At 38.5% G+C, this 14,509-nt stretch overlaps 1 pseudogene; it reads left to right on the top strand.

Moving 5' to 3' along the window:
- The first annotated feature begins 386 nt into the window (after nt 1-386).
- Nucleotides 387-1,551, top strand: LOC123236822 (annotated as a pseudogene).
- The last annotated feature ends 12,958 nt before the right edge of the window (nt 1,552-14,509 follow it).

Raw genomic sequence — 14,509 nt, 5'->3', positions numbered from 1 at the left:
TCTATTATGCCTTTTTTGGGCTACCATGTTTTCAGGGCACATCTGTCTTTGATAATTACATCACTTTTTTACACTCAAGCCATCTGGTAGTCACATGTTGTGCCATACTATAACAGTATTTAAAAAATGATTGTTGACTGACCATATGTCTTTTGGTATATTGGGGCACCTAAATTCTCCATAATTATGGCACCCATGATTTAAAGTTACTTAATATCATTAGGAGAATATGCACACATGTGCAAATGTGTAATGAATGTATAAACACACAAATATGTCTGATGTAGCAGGGGGCACCTAGGAAAGCACTTTCCCCTTTATGACTTAACAAAAGCATTTTAATGACTAGGAAAAGATACAAAATGGGTCAGCCAAGGCCATGGAACATGTTGGGACTCAGCATGTTCTTAGTAACCCGATTGGTCCCTGGGTTTTGTAACTGGAACTGGATCAGGCCACTAGTAAACTCTCTACCTTCTACTACTGTTTCTCCCCTCATTTCCTCCATGGCTACAAAGATCAAAAAGTATAACCAGTTGCTGGGGTATCGCTCCCAGAAGTTTCACTCAAGTCCTTCTGAAGAATCTGCTTTCCTTGAGTTTGCATTTCAAGCTGAATTCTACACTTTGTACAAGTACAAACACATCCTAACCCAGATGCAAGCATTGTACTACCCCATCCCCAAGAATCCTGATACTCTTGATCAGCCTCTGCTGATTGATCACCAGTGTCAAGACAAAGAGCAGGAACTCTTCAGGGCTCTGGAGCCCCCATTAGACCAAGCCAACTACTCCCTTCTGTCAGAGGAAGTGGTGGCTTTTTCCCTGTCCCTGAGACACAAGATTGAGGTGGTTAAGGTGAAGGTCAACCTGAGAGAGTACACTTTGATGTGGTTCTGGACCCTGGGTAAATGCAAGGGGATTATCTCCCCCTAGTACATGGGGGTACCTGGGCTTCTTCACGAAGCTGCCAGAAGAAAGGTGCTATTTTCAGTGGATGGTGACAGCAGGGAGCACCAAACAGGACCTGCTTTTGGACATCCTGGAGTACTTATTGTTGGGGGTGAACACACGGACTTCCAGACTTCAGTTAACTCTGCTCAGTGTCATGGTCATGGTGTCTGGACTGGTGGCTTTCATCAAGGTGAGCATGGTCTCTTGCAGCAAAATCTTTACGATTTTTACCCAGCAGGGGAAGCTGAATATCCTAGAGCTAATTCATCTGCTCTATTTCTTTACCACATAGGGATTCTGAATCGATCAGTAATGTAGTGCTGAAGGATCTGGAAGAACAAACACATCAAGGAGGTTCTGCTGGCCTACAGTTTCCTGAGCAGGAAAGAGGATGTGCCTCCAGAGGAGAGTGCCCAGTGGATGCAGAAAACTGTGGAGCTTCCGTAGAGCTCCAGCACTGGATCACCACAAAGTTCTTCTTGAAAACATGTCCATTGGACCCCTGATCAGCTTTTTCAAGAATCTTAACCCCCTTCTGATTAGCCAGACCTCCAAAGCACTGGACCCTCCTTCTCAGATCCAACCTGTTATAGAATGAGATACTTGTTGCACCATCTACTATCCTTTCCTTCTGGTTCTCCATTGTGACACCCTAACGGTGTCTTGGCACATCAGAAGTATTCAATGCAAATGAGAATCCAGAGAGTGGAGAGAGGTGATACTAATAGAAATTTCCCCTAATGTTCTTGCTGTCTCCTGTCTTTTGGAGAAGGGAACAGATAATACACCTGTCCCCTTCCCCAGTAGCCTCCCCTCCCCTTCAGACTCCAATTATCTTTCCCCTAGCCTAGACTAAGGTATTTAAAATTCATATTTCAGAAAAAAAAAAACTAACTCTATCCCAACCACCGGATATTTTCATTCTTTCATATCCTGTTTATCCCAAATATTTTTTTAACTTCTCCCCTTTATGCTCTGTAAGTAAGCATTATAATTGTTTGTACATATATATGAATCATTGTTGAAATTAAAGTGCAGTTTAATTTGCATGCAGATGTGTGTGTGTGTTTGTTTTTGCTTTTCTCCAGTAATTAGTGAAGTTAAACTAAAAAATTTCCTTGGTTGCAGTAGAACTTAAAAAGATCAGAAGAGATGAAGAAAGTTTACTGGCCTCTGTTGTGCAAAACAGGCAAGATCATTAAAGGAAAAATTAAAACATTTTTCAAAAAAAGTTGAATTTACATGTGGAAGCCATGTGACAATCAAATTTAATTCATCCTCTGTTAAGATATTTAGACTTTATAAGTCTATTATATTATTGAAATAAATTCTAATAGCAGCTGCCTTTTACAATATCTATAAGATACTAAAGCAGCTTACTAAATAAAGTGCTTTTTTCACTAATCAGAAATGTGGCTAGCTCTTTTGCTTGTACTATTACAAAGAGAAAATATCTTTTCTCTAGATTAGATTATGAGCTCATTTATCTTTGCAGTAGAAATAGATCTTTATTGTTTTAAAATATTTTAATTTAAATATTTATATAATATACATTGAAATGGTAGACTTTTAGAAAACTTTTTTTTAAATAAAAGGGTTTTGTAGAAAAAAAAGAATCTATTATAGCCCTACCTATATCTGTTATACCAATACCAATCTATTTGACCAGGGGTCTTTTCTGAATTGATTGATATATTTTGATTGATGATGGTGATGATGATGATATATATATGTATAAATTTTCTGCTCCTTAAAACTCTGTCAATTTTCCCAATATTAATTTGCAATTTTTGAGAATATGTGTGTATATATACATACAAACACATATAATTTGTACATAAACATATGCTATATATGTATAGATGCATGTATATGTGTGTGTGTATATGTGTAGAGGGAATTTCATCCCCTCCCCCTTCTGGATTGCTGACTTGTTCATCTCATTTTTTGCATGCCAGTGCTGTGTCCACATAAAAAGGGATGTGGGAGGAGCCCATGGTGTATTTTTGGCTCAATACTTCCTGTAGCAAGGAGGAGAAGGACAAAGAATCCTGCAGGATGAGTGACATGTGACCAGACAGAGTAAGAAAGAGACTTTAAATCTATGCTTATCTATCTTTTCTAATTCAAGTGATTATTAATAAACTTCATAAAAAATAAGAACTTGGAAGATATTAATTTAAACCTAATGTGTGTGTCTTGATGTCTTCCTGGCTTCATCTCTGACACTGCTCCATGATTCCTCTGTTTTTGTGGGTCCTCTGTTGTGGTTAGTTGTCTCTGCTGGTATTTTTTAGGATATCATTGAAATAACATTAATGACAATGTTTCAGTTATTTCTACTTTATTCAGTTGTTTTCAATTTTCTGAGACCATGGGAGAGAGACAAAGAAATAGATAATGCAACATAAACTGTAATTACTCAAACAATCTAGTTCACTTTAGAAACAAGTGAAAATCCTTAAAAGTTAAATAAGATAAAGCAAACAAACAAAACCTCTGCTCCTTGACCGGGGATTTTGTTGTATCCAAGGAGGATTCCCTGGAAGATAGGGTAAGGGACAGAAACTGCACTTGTGAATTCATTGATAACAGGGAATTCTTAGATGAGGAAACTTCCTCTTACAATATTACAATGTAATATTATTCCTTTGAGCACAATAGTATTCCATTACCAGCATATTTCTGCTCTCAAGGTTCAAAGTCCACGCGTTCTTTAGCCTCTTGGAGTCTTAAGTCTTGCTGCTCTCAGGAGCAGTCCCTGGAGCTGCCAATGACTTAATGGGTGCCCCAAACTTGCTCTAACTCTTTTGTGCTGGCTTTGGCACTGTAGGTGGTGTGTGTGTGGGGAGGGGGTTGCTCAGCTCGCATTTTAGTGAGAGCTGTTTCACTCCTTTATAGCATGGAAATGCCCCGAACCCATGTACCTTCAATGCTGCACCCTGTTGTGGGGTCCCTTCATTCATCTGGATTTGTTTTTATGTCTCCTTGAGGAGTCCTATATATTTTGGTTAGGAGAGCTTAAGCAGCTGCTTTTTACTCTGCCACCATCTTAACCCGTTCTGATGTCTCTTAAGAAGAGTAGCATACAAGGTACCTATTAAATGAGGGGATTGGACTGAAAAATAGCTATGGCCCTTTGCAATTATAATTCTATTTTCCTATAATCTCATGTCCTGGGACTTAAGAAATTTATGGAGATAAGACCCAGTACCATTTTACATTTGTTACAAAGTGCATCATGTGGAATATGATCATAATTGTCCTTACTAGCTCTGACTGACCATCTATATGTAGTTGCTTAGCTACAGGTTAGACATAATGAATTCCCTGAATTGGCCTAGCCATGTGCTCAATGATAATCGTTGCTGTTCCTTTGAAATTAAGTTTTCCCTTTTGAACTATTCAAGCTTATTACTTTAGTGGACATTTAAATTTTTATTTTTTTGGTGCTTAATATATATATATTTCCCCTTTTAAAATTTAGGATATTTTTCCATGGTTACATGATTCATGATCCCTCCCTTCCCTCTCTTTCCTCCCCCCTCCTGAATCCAACAAGCAGTTCCACTGGGTTATTTTACATGTATCATTGTTCAAAACCTATTTCCCTGTTATTCATATCTGCACATATCATATCGATCCTTTAACATCAAAACCCCAATCATATCCCTATCATATTATGTGATTGATCTCAGTGGATATTTTTAGAGAAGCATCAGATTCTGGCTTTCTTTTTTTGCCTTAATTCTCCCTTTGGGAAAGTGAGAAGAATGGGTGAAGGCTTGTGTTCTTCTAGACTTCACTGCTACTCCTATACAGAGCATGGATTCATCTATGTAGGCTTGTGACAGGGCTCCTTTTCCACTTGATATTTTTATTCCCACCTAGATGATGAACATTATTGTCTAGGAGCACATATCCAGCCAGAGGCTGAGATAGTCTTATGAGTTTGAGAGGTCTGGAAGTGTTGGATTCAGTAAGAGGAGAAGCCTGGAAGCCAGGGAAGCAACAGCATGAGAGAAAAAAAATATTGACCAGAGGAAGAGCCCAAATCACTGGCAGTGCTTTCCTAGACACATGACAGGACTCAGATAAATTGAAAATGCCTCTTCATCAGTCCTTAAAACTGCTTTTTTTAATGTTAAAAGATTGACTTCTTGGGAGACTGTTTTGGTAATTATAAATTAAATTACTAAAGCTTTTTTTAAGTAAAAGCAAACTATGAAATTTTGTGTCCCTTAGTATTTCTTTTGTGTATAGTAAAAAAAATTTTGTCCTATGCCAGATTCATATTATACAATGTACAATGTACATTAAGCACGTCTCTTCTCCTATACCTCCTTTCGTTTTGTATGAAGCAAAACCTAAGCTTTAATATGTCTTGCTGGGCACAGAACTGGGAGTTGAAGAAACTAAAGAGTGTGAAAAAAAGAAACTACACACTCCCTCTCTCTCCCTTAGAGGCTAGGCTTTCCAGGACAGCATATAATTTGAACTCTGCTTGAGTCCTGAAAAGAGGGTCCCTAAGGTGTGAGAAGGAATGCAGTATCTCAGACACTGGAACCAGAAGTGACTCCTCCATATTAGACCCTATTATTCATCTCCATCAGAACTGAGCTGGGAGACAATGTCACTAGCATAAACTACAAAAAGACACTGGGTTGCAACAGATAAATCCCTTAGTTCTCATTTTTCTAATCTGTAAAATGGAGTAATGAGATATTTCTTTTGCACCTATTGAAGGGATTTTGTATGTATCAAATGAGATAATATGGGTAGACATTGTAATAGTTAAAAAGGTTGCCAAATTGTAATAATTAAAATTTAATTATGAGGCTGTTAGTAGCTTTATTACATTAAAATAGTGATAATAAAGAGAGGGAAATGTAGAAAAGAGGTAGAGAGCAGTTTAGCTAAATACCCTAATTGCCTTTCTGATGGAATCCAGCTCACCACTGACAGAGTTCCAATCTCCAGCCTGAAGTCCACAAGAGTCTCTTCAGCAAGAGTCACCAGTGCAGTAGTGTCTCCAGCAAGAGTGTCATTACCACAAGAATGTCTCTTCAGATCTCTGGTCATGCCTTTATAAGCCGTTTTTTCTACGTACTAGCTCTTCCACGTCACATCTCAGGAATCAATCACAGTTCCTTAATTTGCCTGGCACCACCCAGGAGGGCAGTGCCTGTGGGATCAATTTCCTGTCTCTGAGTGTGTATCTGTACTTGCACATCAATGGTAAGGGATCTTCAAGTTTCTGACTGATTACATTAAAAGTTGCTGATTGATTACATCAAAGAAAACAAAGGGATAGTAATTCCCTTTTCACAACATTAAAGTGCTAAGTGCCTGTGATTAATACTTCATAGAAACAAATTATTCATGGACATGTGAGTTAAAAATGCAACATTTAAAACTAATTTTCTTCAACCTTTTAAATAAGAAAAAATTCACATTTTGTAAGCATTTTGTAATCATAGTGCCATATATACTTGCCATAAGCTTCTGTTAGAGTGTAAAGGGTAAAATTATGGTTAGACTAAATATACAAGAGTAGGGTCATCAGGAATTAGGTACTTAATTCCAAATGAAAGATTCCAGTCAGAATGACTTTTATGGTAGCTTATTTACAAAGAGGAAGAGAGAGTGATAGTAAGAAAATCAGAGAGAGGATAGGGCAAGATATCTAAATTAACACACTAAGTATTTTGCTCCTGTCCCTGGCTCAACCCAGGCAGGGCTAATTAGTCCACAGCCAGAGGGGCCTCAGCCTTGAGCAGAGGACCTATTTTTTTTTAAACCCTTACCTTCAGTCTTGGAGTTAATACTGTGTATTGGCTCCAAGGCAGAAGAGTGGTAAGGGTAGGCAATGGGGGTCAAGTGACTTGCCCAGGGTCACACAGCTAGGAAGTGGCTGAGGCCAGATTTGAACCTAGGACCTCCCATCTCTAGGCCTGACTCTCAATCCACTGAGCTACCCAGCTTCCCCCTAGCAGAGGACCTATTTAAGGGCTTCAGTCACAAAGCCTCTCCTAAGAGGGGAGACCTCTCCTGAGGATAGACTTTTCAGAAAATCCAGGAAGGAGTCAGTCTTTTTCAATCACCCATGTGGTAGCTAGAAAAGAAAGCAGTCCAAAGTCCCCAGTCAGAACTCCTCCAGGGTCCAGTCCAAGGTGAAAAAGAGCATCCCAGGAAGTTCTGACCACTTTTAAAGACCATTCCTTTTGTCACTTCCTGTGCCTTCCTTCCATTTTACACATACCAATTACAGGCTAAAGATTTGCTTAGGACTGCCAAGGGGGCAGTCAGTCAATTCTGATTCATCACCCACTTTTGCATACATAGGTTACAGACCTCCCCCACTCAACTATAAGTGGGGTGTCTATGCTTCTTGTGATTAAACCTAAAAATGGGCAGGGTAGAGTAAATCCCATCTTCACAATAGGATCATAGATTTTGAACTAGATGGAAATTTAAAAGTTATATAGTTCAACTCCTTCAATTTAAAATGAATAAACTGGAACAAGTTTATGCAGTTTTGTAAATAGAAGTTAGGGCATCTAGGCGCTGGAGTGGATAGAATACCTGGCCTGGAGTCAGGAAGATGTTCGTTCAAATTGAGCTTCAGATATATGATCCTGGGCAAGTCTTTTACTCTGTTTGCCCCTGTCTCCTCATATGTGTAATGCAGGGTTGCAGCAATAGCTTTTTGCTTTTGCAAATTCAACTGTAGCAACCCTGGCAGTTAGAGGTTTTAGAATGTTGACAAAAAACAGTTGGAGCCTGAGGCTATAAATAGTCCTGAAACTCCAGCTGAGGGGATTTTGCCTGTTGGCTTTAGCTTTTGGCTTTGCTTTGGCCTGGGCTTTTGTCTTTTGGGGCATTTGGACCTAGTCTGATTTCTCTGGACCTCTCCTGATCTCTCCATACATCCCTGCTATTTCCCCTGAATTTCCTTTTGGGCCCTGGGAGGAAGGGTGGTTTTGGTGGTTGGACATTGTGGGTTTAGTTTCTGTAGGCAAGTAGGACATCCTAAATCAAGCCACCCCTTATTTAGTGATCTGATAAATACTTTACTTCAGGGCAATGAAGCCTTCCTGACTGGGGGAGCCGGTCTCTCTCAGTCTGACACCTATCTCCTGTGATCCCCCCCCCCCCCAGCAACAGCTTTCTCCCTAGAAGCAGCAACAAACCCTGAAATCCTCTTTCCCTCTGTTATTCCTGACATTAATAAATCCCCTTTGTTTTCCAACGAAAGCCTCTGGTGAATCATTGTATTGAATATTAAGGCAAAGGGTGAAGAGGGAAGAAATTACTTTCCTTTTATTTTCTTGAGAGAAACCTAGGCATCCATCTTGGGCAGGAAGTATCCAGCCGAGACTTCCTGCAGACATCAATTTCACTGGCAGGGAGGAGCCTTTGACTCCTCCCTCAAAGGGACCTTAGAAATTAACAAGAGAAAACCCTCCAGCCAGATCTAAACATTTCTGACTGGCCCATTTCCTCTTGTGTCTTAGAGATACCTTGTCTGCCTGAAGAACCCAGTCTATTTCCTCCCCGTACCCTCTGTCTCTAGCCTCCTGCAATTAGCCTGTTTGAGCGGCCTTCCTATACTCCCATTCATTCCCTTACCTCAGCTATCCCCATCATTCCTCCTCCTATCACCTTATCCCTCCTCACTACCAAGATTGCCTACTTCTTCATTACATATGTAAATGAGTTGGAGAAGAAAATGGCAAACTACTCCAATTTCTTTCCCAAGAAGTCTTCAAATGATTATATAAAGAGTTGGACATAACTGAAACAAATGAAAAAAGAAGATAAATAAAAATAAAACATACACAGACATTGTATCACAGCAGTGGTAGTGGTTGACAAAGAGGAACATTGTATTAATTTTCTAGAAATTCTGAGTTTATCTGTAAACTCTTGAACAATGTTTTAATTACCCTCAGCAGTACTCCCCTCATCAATTGCTCTTTCTACAATAAAGGCTGCACCCTTTCAGCATCTTTTCAAAGTCTCCTGTTTGCTCGAGTGATTTCTGGGGGTGCCAGCTCCCCAAAGACATACACCACAAACCATTAATAACATTTAGAATTTAAGACCTTTACTCCAAAGTATCGGACTCACAGCCTACAAAAACTACTAAATGCCAGAGCTAGAATAAAATGTACATGGGAAATGTATAAAGAAAGAAAGAAAGTGTTGTGGGGTACAGCCAATGTTGTGGGGTATAATGGTGAACCCTTGGGTTCAGGAAGGATACCTTTTGCAAGAATGCAAGACTCCTAAACTTAGCTTAAAAGTAAAAAGAGAGATTTATTAGTAAGGTAGAATTTTTGGCCAGAAAGATAGCATGAGTGCAACAACCCTGGGGGGTTGCTCCCTGAATGCTTCAGTCCTGGGGTTTTTATATTCTTTACAACAGTGAGGACGTGATATTGTGTCATGGTGTGGGGTGATTCTAGAGTGGTAAACACTCAGTCATTTGGTGGGGTGTTTGGTCATCTGAGCGGGATCTGCCTGAAGACCCTCATAGTTTAGGGAACAGATGGATGCTTGAGATACAGCCCAATGGTATCAAGGTATAGCCTGGAGGTGCATCTCTATATCCATCTCAACCTATAGGATGATCTAAGGATGATAATAATCTCAGAGTCTTATAGAAGTTATTAGATGTTCTTGGGCTAGGAGTCACAAGGACAGAAAGAAGCAAGGGAATTTCCCTGTTTACAATTTGCCTGGGTTAAGGGGTACAATGCCCAGGCCAAAAGGAAGAAAGAAAAATGTAACAGGTAATGTTGATTAGCGTTTTTTCTAATGCAGTATATGAACTGCAACAACTCATTTCTATTTGAGTTTAACACCACTGCTTTACTCAATTATGTAAAAAAGTACTTATTTGGAGAGTATAGAAAGCAAAACCCTCTTTGGATTATTTATGTGGAGAAAGACATTTCATTCAGTAATTTAGGTCTTCTAAAATTGATTTTACTAGCACTTCTTATACTTTTGCCTTTTCCTGACCCTGGACAGCCTGTCTTTATTGTCATTCTGTAACTATTATTTACTCCCTCCTGGTCTTCCCCTACATGTCTGATCAATGAAAGAATTTAACCTTTTTCCAGCTGTTATTTGGCATGTTTTTTTTTTCATATTCATTACTGAAAGTGTTGTGGGGGGTTTGAGGTGAATCCCAGGGGTTTGGGTTGGGAATTCTTTGCAAGAATGCAAGACTTCATAATTTAGCTTAGAAATAAAAAGAGAAATTTATTAATTTGGAATTCATGTTGAAGTGGCTGGGAGGACAACATAGATGGGATACTGCCTCCTCAAGGCAGTATTGTTATATTTAAAGGAGGTCACTAGTATCTATTTGAGGTAGTAGAAATGATGTACAGAGAGGATAAGATGGTACTTCTCCTTTATAACAATTGCCCAGGCAGGATCCTTCAGGTCAAAGTGGTTTATCCCTTCAGGACCCACATTGATATTATTAAATTGGGCTCTTCAGCTTGGATAACGTTCATATTCTGACTGCTTTGGCTCCCTTCCCAAATAAGCTTTGTAAACCAATTTAGGAAGGTACTTTAAACTTTATATATATATATATATATGTATATATATATACATATATACATATATATATGTATATGTTAAGAAGGATAAGGGTAAAGGATTGAGGTATTAGGAGACCCTACTTAAATTGCTACTAATGAAATTCTAACTGCTGACAATGAAGAATCAAGTGATAGCTTCCTCTGGTCTGGCCTGGCCAGGGCTAAACCAGAGTAGATAAACTGCTGGGAAATCTTCAGCTTCTTCTTCTGTAGATCTTAAGCCTTAACAGTTGAGATATATCCACCCTTCCACCCTCTTCTTCGTCTCCTGCCCACTTCCCAGATCCCTCCCAGGCCCCGGGAAGCCTAGATAGCTAGATGATGAAACTCCTAATATCTAAGGGCAGTAGACACCGAGGTGGTGGTCAAGTACAGGTTGATAACGGTATATGAAGGACAGGAAGAGCTTGCAGAGTAGTGTTTGCAACTCTCTCACTCCAAGACCAGGATCCACACCAATCTCTAGCCTCAGGACAGGTAAAAGACCCAGAACTTCTGCCAGGGTTCTCAACTGCCCTCTCTCCTGCCTCTCACCTGCCTCTCTAGGAACATTCTATCCAACTGACTTATCTGTCAATCAAAGGTGAACTTCAAGCTCCCAGAGATTCAATATAACAGTATCTGACCTTTTTATAGTCTTAAAATAATGGGGGTCAACATAACCAAGGATGAGGTAATGGAATGATATTGGGCAAGAGCTAGGGGATGTCCTAGATACAACCTGATGGTATCAGTGTCCATCTTGAAATCCAGGGGAGAATCCAAGGAGAATCTTTCTCTCAGGGGTCTTTCCTTATCATGAGTCTTTAATCAAGTCTTTTCCTCAATATTAACAAGAATGCAAGGAAGGAAAGGAATTTTCTGTTTTCTGTTTAATCTGAAAAACTTCTAGGATTTGGGGTGTCCAAGGAAACCTGGAGTCCCATGTCAACCCACCCCCTTTAAATTCTAAGGAAATAACACAACAGAATGAGTTCATTGTCCATCTGTGGTGGTATGTGAATTTACTATACATTTTGCTTTTTCTGGGTGGATGACTATTTAAAAAAAATGATCCTGTGCTATTGTTTCTGGTAATTAAAATACCTCCACTTGTAGGGCAGTCACTTCATATTAAATTCTTCTTCAGTGAAATTTGTACTTAGTTACATGAAAATAGATATCTAGATAGATAAACAGATGGATATGAAGAAAAGAGTAGAGAGAGATAGAAAGAGACAGAGAGAATAGTAGTATCCTGATATTTGTGGTAAATGTGTATAAAGAAGGGTAATAAGGGAGAAATTGTCCCATTTTTCTGCTTCAGCTAATATGAAGAGTTCATGAGAGAGAAAAGAAAGTGTCATGTGCTTCTTAGCTTTATGTTCAATAATGAAGAAAATGATGATTACAGTAAGGGTTTTATTTGTGATTTAATAAAAAAATTAAAGCCTAAGGTTATTAATTGAATGCATTGTGAATATATTATCTAACAAGGCACACATCACATAGAAAACAACCCAAATTTTGTCATAAAAGTTCCCAGTCTTCTACTGAAGTATCATATTAGACCCATTTTTAAACATAAAATAGCAAAGAGCATAGGAGTGTGTGGTGAGAGGTTCAGTCATCTTTAGTGTTGGTTGTTGTTGTTTTGTTTATAAAGAAGGCTTGCTGTGTTTGTAAAATGAATTTTCATGAAAATTTTTAATGAATATTTTTAATAGGCCACATGCCTTCCTACTGGCTACTTTCCACTTAAAGCCACAATCTGACATCACAATTATTTCCTAGGGAGATAATTATGGTCACAAATGGAGGATTATGATTTCAGGGAAGTGATAAATAGTAGCAACAAAATACTGTCTTTTCCTCTTAATTATTAGATTTATTTGCCATAGGAAGATAAAAACAAAGCCACTCAATAAAAATCAAGAAAGATGTATTAGCAAAATTATGATAAAGAGTACTAGCTTGGACTTTTTACAAGTGAAGTGCCAATGACTCTTTTCTTTTTAGTAGTTTTCTGTTGATTGCATTAGGTTAATTACTTCTTTAAATAGCTGGTGTTTTATCCGCTAGTTTCAAAATATTTTATCAGAACTGCTTTAAATTAAACTTCCTGATGAGCATTGTAAATTCTAAAATCATTTTTGTATTTCTACTTAATAAATTGTGGCTGCTAAAGCACATTTAATTTGTAAGAGCATTTACTTTAAAACAAGAAAGTAAATGTAGACTACGTATGGCAGCAATTGGAATTTCTTCGAAGTTTTACCTCCTCAATTTAATAAATACCTTAGGAAGAGACAAGTGCCACCTCCTCATTCAATTTTCTTATGTATACAATATTAAATTATGTAGAATGTCAGTATTGTGTCCAGACAGTTGTGGATATTGGTTCTGTCTATAAGGATGCTTTAATTTGCTAAATAATCGAAAATATTCTGAGGTTTATGGTTTTCCTATGCATATTTGTCATTAAACAATGGCTTAATAGTTAGTATTTATATAGCTTGATTAAGTTTGCAAAGCAATTTGTGGGATAATTTTATCTTTTTTTTTAACATTTATTAATAATCATTTTTAACATGGTTACATGTTTCATGCTCCTACTTTCCCCTTCACCCCCCTTCACCCCCCACTCATGGCCGACGCACATTTCCACTGGTTTTGTCATGTGTCCTTGATCAAGACCAATTTCCAAATTGTTGGTGGTTGCATTGGTGTGGTAGTTTCGAGTCCACACCCTCAATCATGTCTGCCCCGACCCATGCGTTCAAGCAGTTGCTTTTCTTATATGTTTCCTCTCCTGCAGTCCTTCCTCTGAATGTGGGTAACATTCTTTACCATAAATCCCTCAGAATTGTCCTGGGTCATTGCATTGCTGCTGGTACAGAAGCCCATTACATTCAATTTTACCACAGTATGTCAGTCTCTGTGTACAATGTTCTTTTGGCTCTGCTCCTTTCGCTCTGCATCAGTTCCCGGAGGTCTCTCCAGTTTGCCTGGAACTCCTCCAGTTTATTATTCCTTTTAGCACCATAGTATTCCATCACCCGCATATACCACAGTTTGTTCAGCCATTCCCCAATTGAAGGACATACCCTCCTTTTCCAGTGTTTTGCCAACACAAAAAGCACAGCTATAAATATTTTTGTACATGTCTGTTTATCTATGATCTCTTTGGGGTACAAACCCAACAATGGTATGGCTGGGTCAAAGGGCAGGCATTCTTTTATAGCCCTTTGAGCATGGTTCCAAATTGCCAGCCAGAATGGCTGGATCAGTTCACAACTCCACCAGCAATGCATTAATGTCCCAATTTTGCCATATCCCCTCCAGCATTCATTACTCTCCCCTTCTTTCATTTTAGCCAATCTGCTAGGTGTGAGGTGGTACCTCAGAGTTGTTTTGATTTGCATTTCTCTAATTATTAGATATTTGGAACACTTTCTCATGTGCTTATTGATACTTTTGATTTCTTTACCTGAAAATTGCCTATTCATGTCTCTTGACCATTTATCAATTGGGGAATGGCTTGATTTTTTATACAATTGCTTTAACTCCTTGTATATTTGAGTGATTAGACCCCTTTCAGAGTTTTTCATTATAAAGATTTTTTCCCAATTTGTTGTTTCCCTCCTGATTTTGACTACATTGTTTTTGTTTGTACAAAAGCTTTTTAGTTTAATATAATCAAAACCATTTAATTTACATTTTGTAATTTTCTCTAACTCTTGCTTGGTTTTAAAGTCTTTCCTTTCCCAGAGATCTGACAAGTATACTATTCTGTGTTCACTTAACTTATTTATAGTTTCCCTCTTTATATTCAAGTCGTTCACTCATTCTGAATTTATCTTGGTGTAGGGTGTGAGATGTTGATCTAGACCTAATCTCTCCCATATTGTTTTCCAAATTTCCCAGCAGTTTTTGTCAAATAGTGGATTCATG

This window comes from Gracilinanus agilis, chromosome 2, assembly GCF_016433145.1.
Source record: "Gracilinanus agilis isolate LMUSP501 chromosome 2, AgileGrace, whole genome shotgun sequence".
NCBI classification, from domain to species: Eukaryota; Metazoa; Chordata; class Mammalia; order Didelphimorphia; family Didelphidae; genus Gracilinanus; species Gracilinanus agilis.
This window is presented reverse-complemented; position numbering and strand designations above follow the sequence as displayed.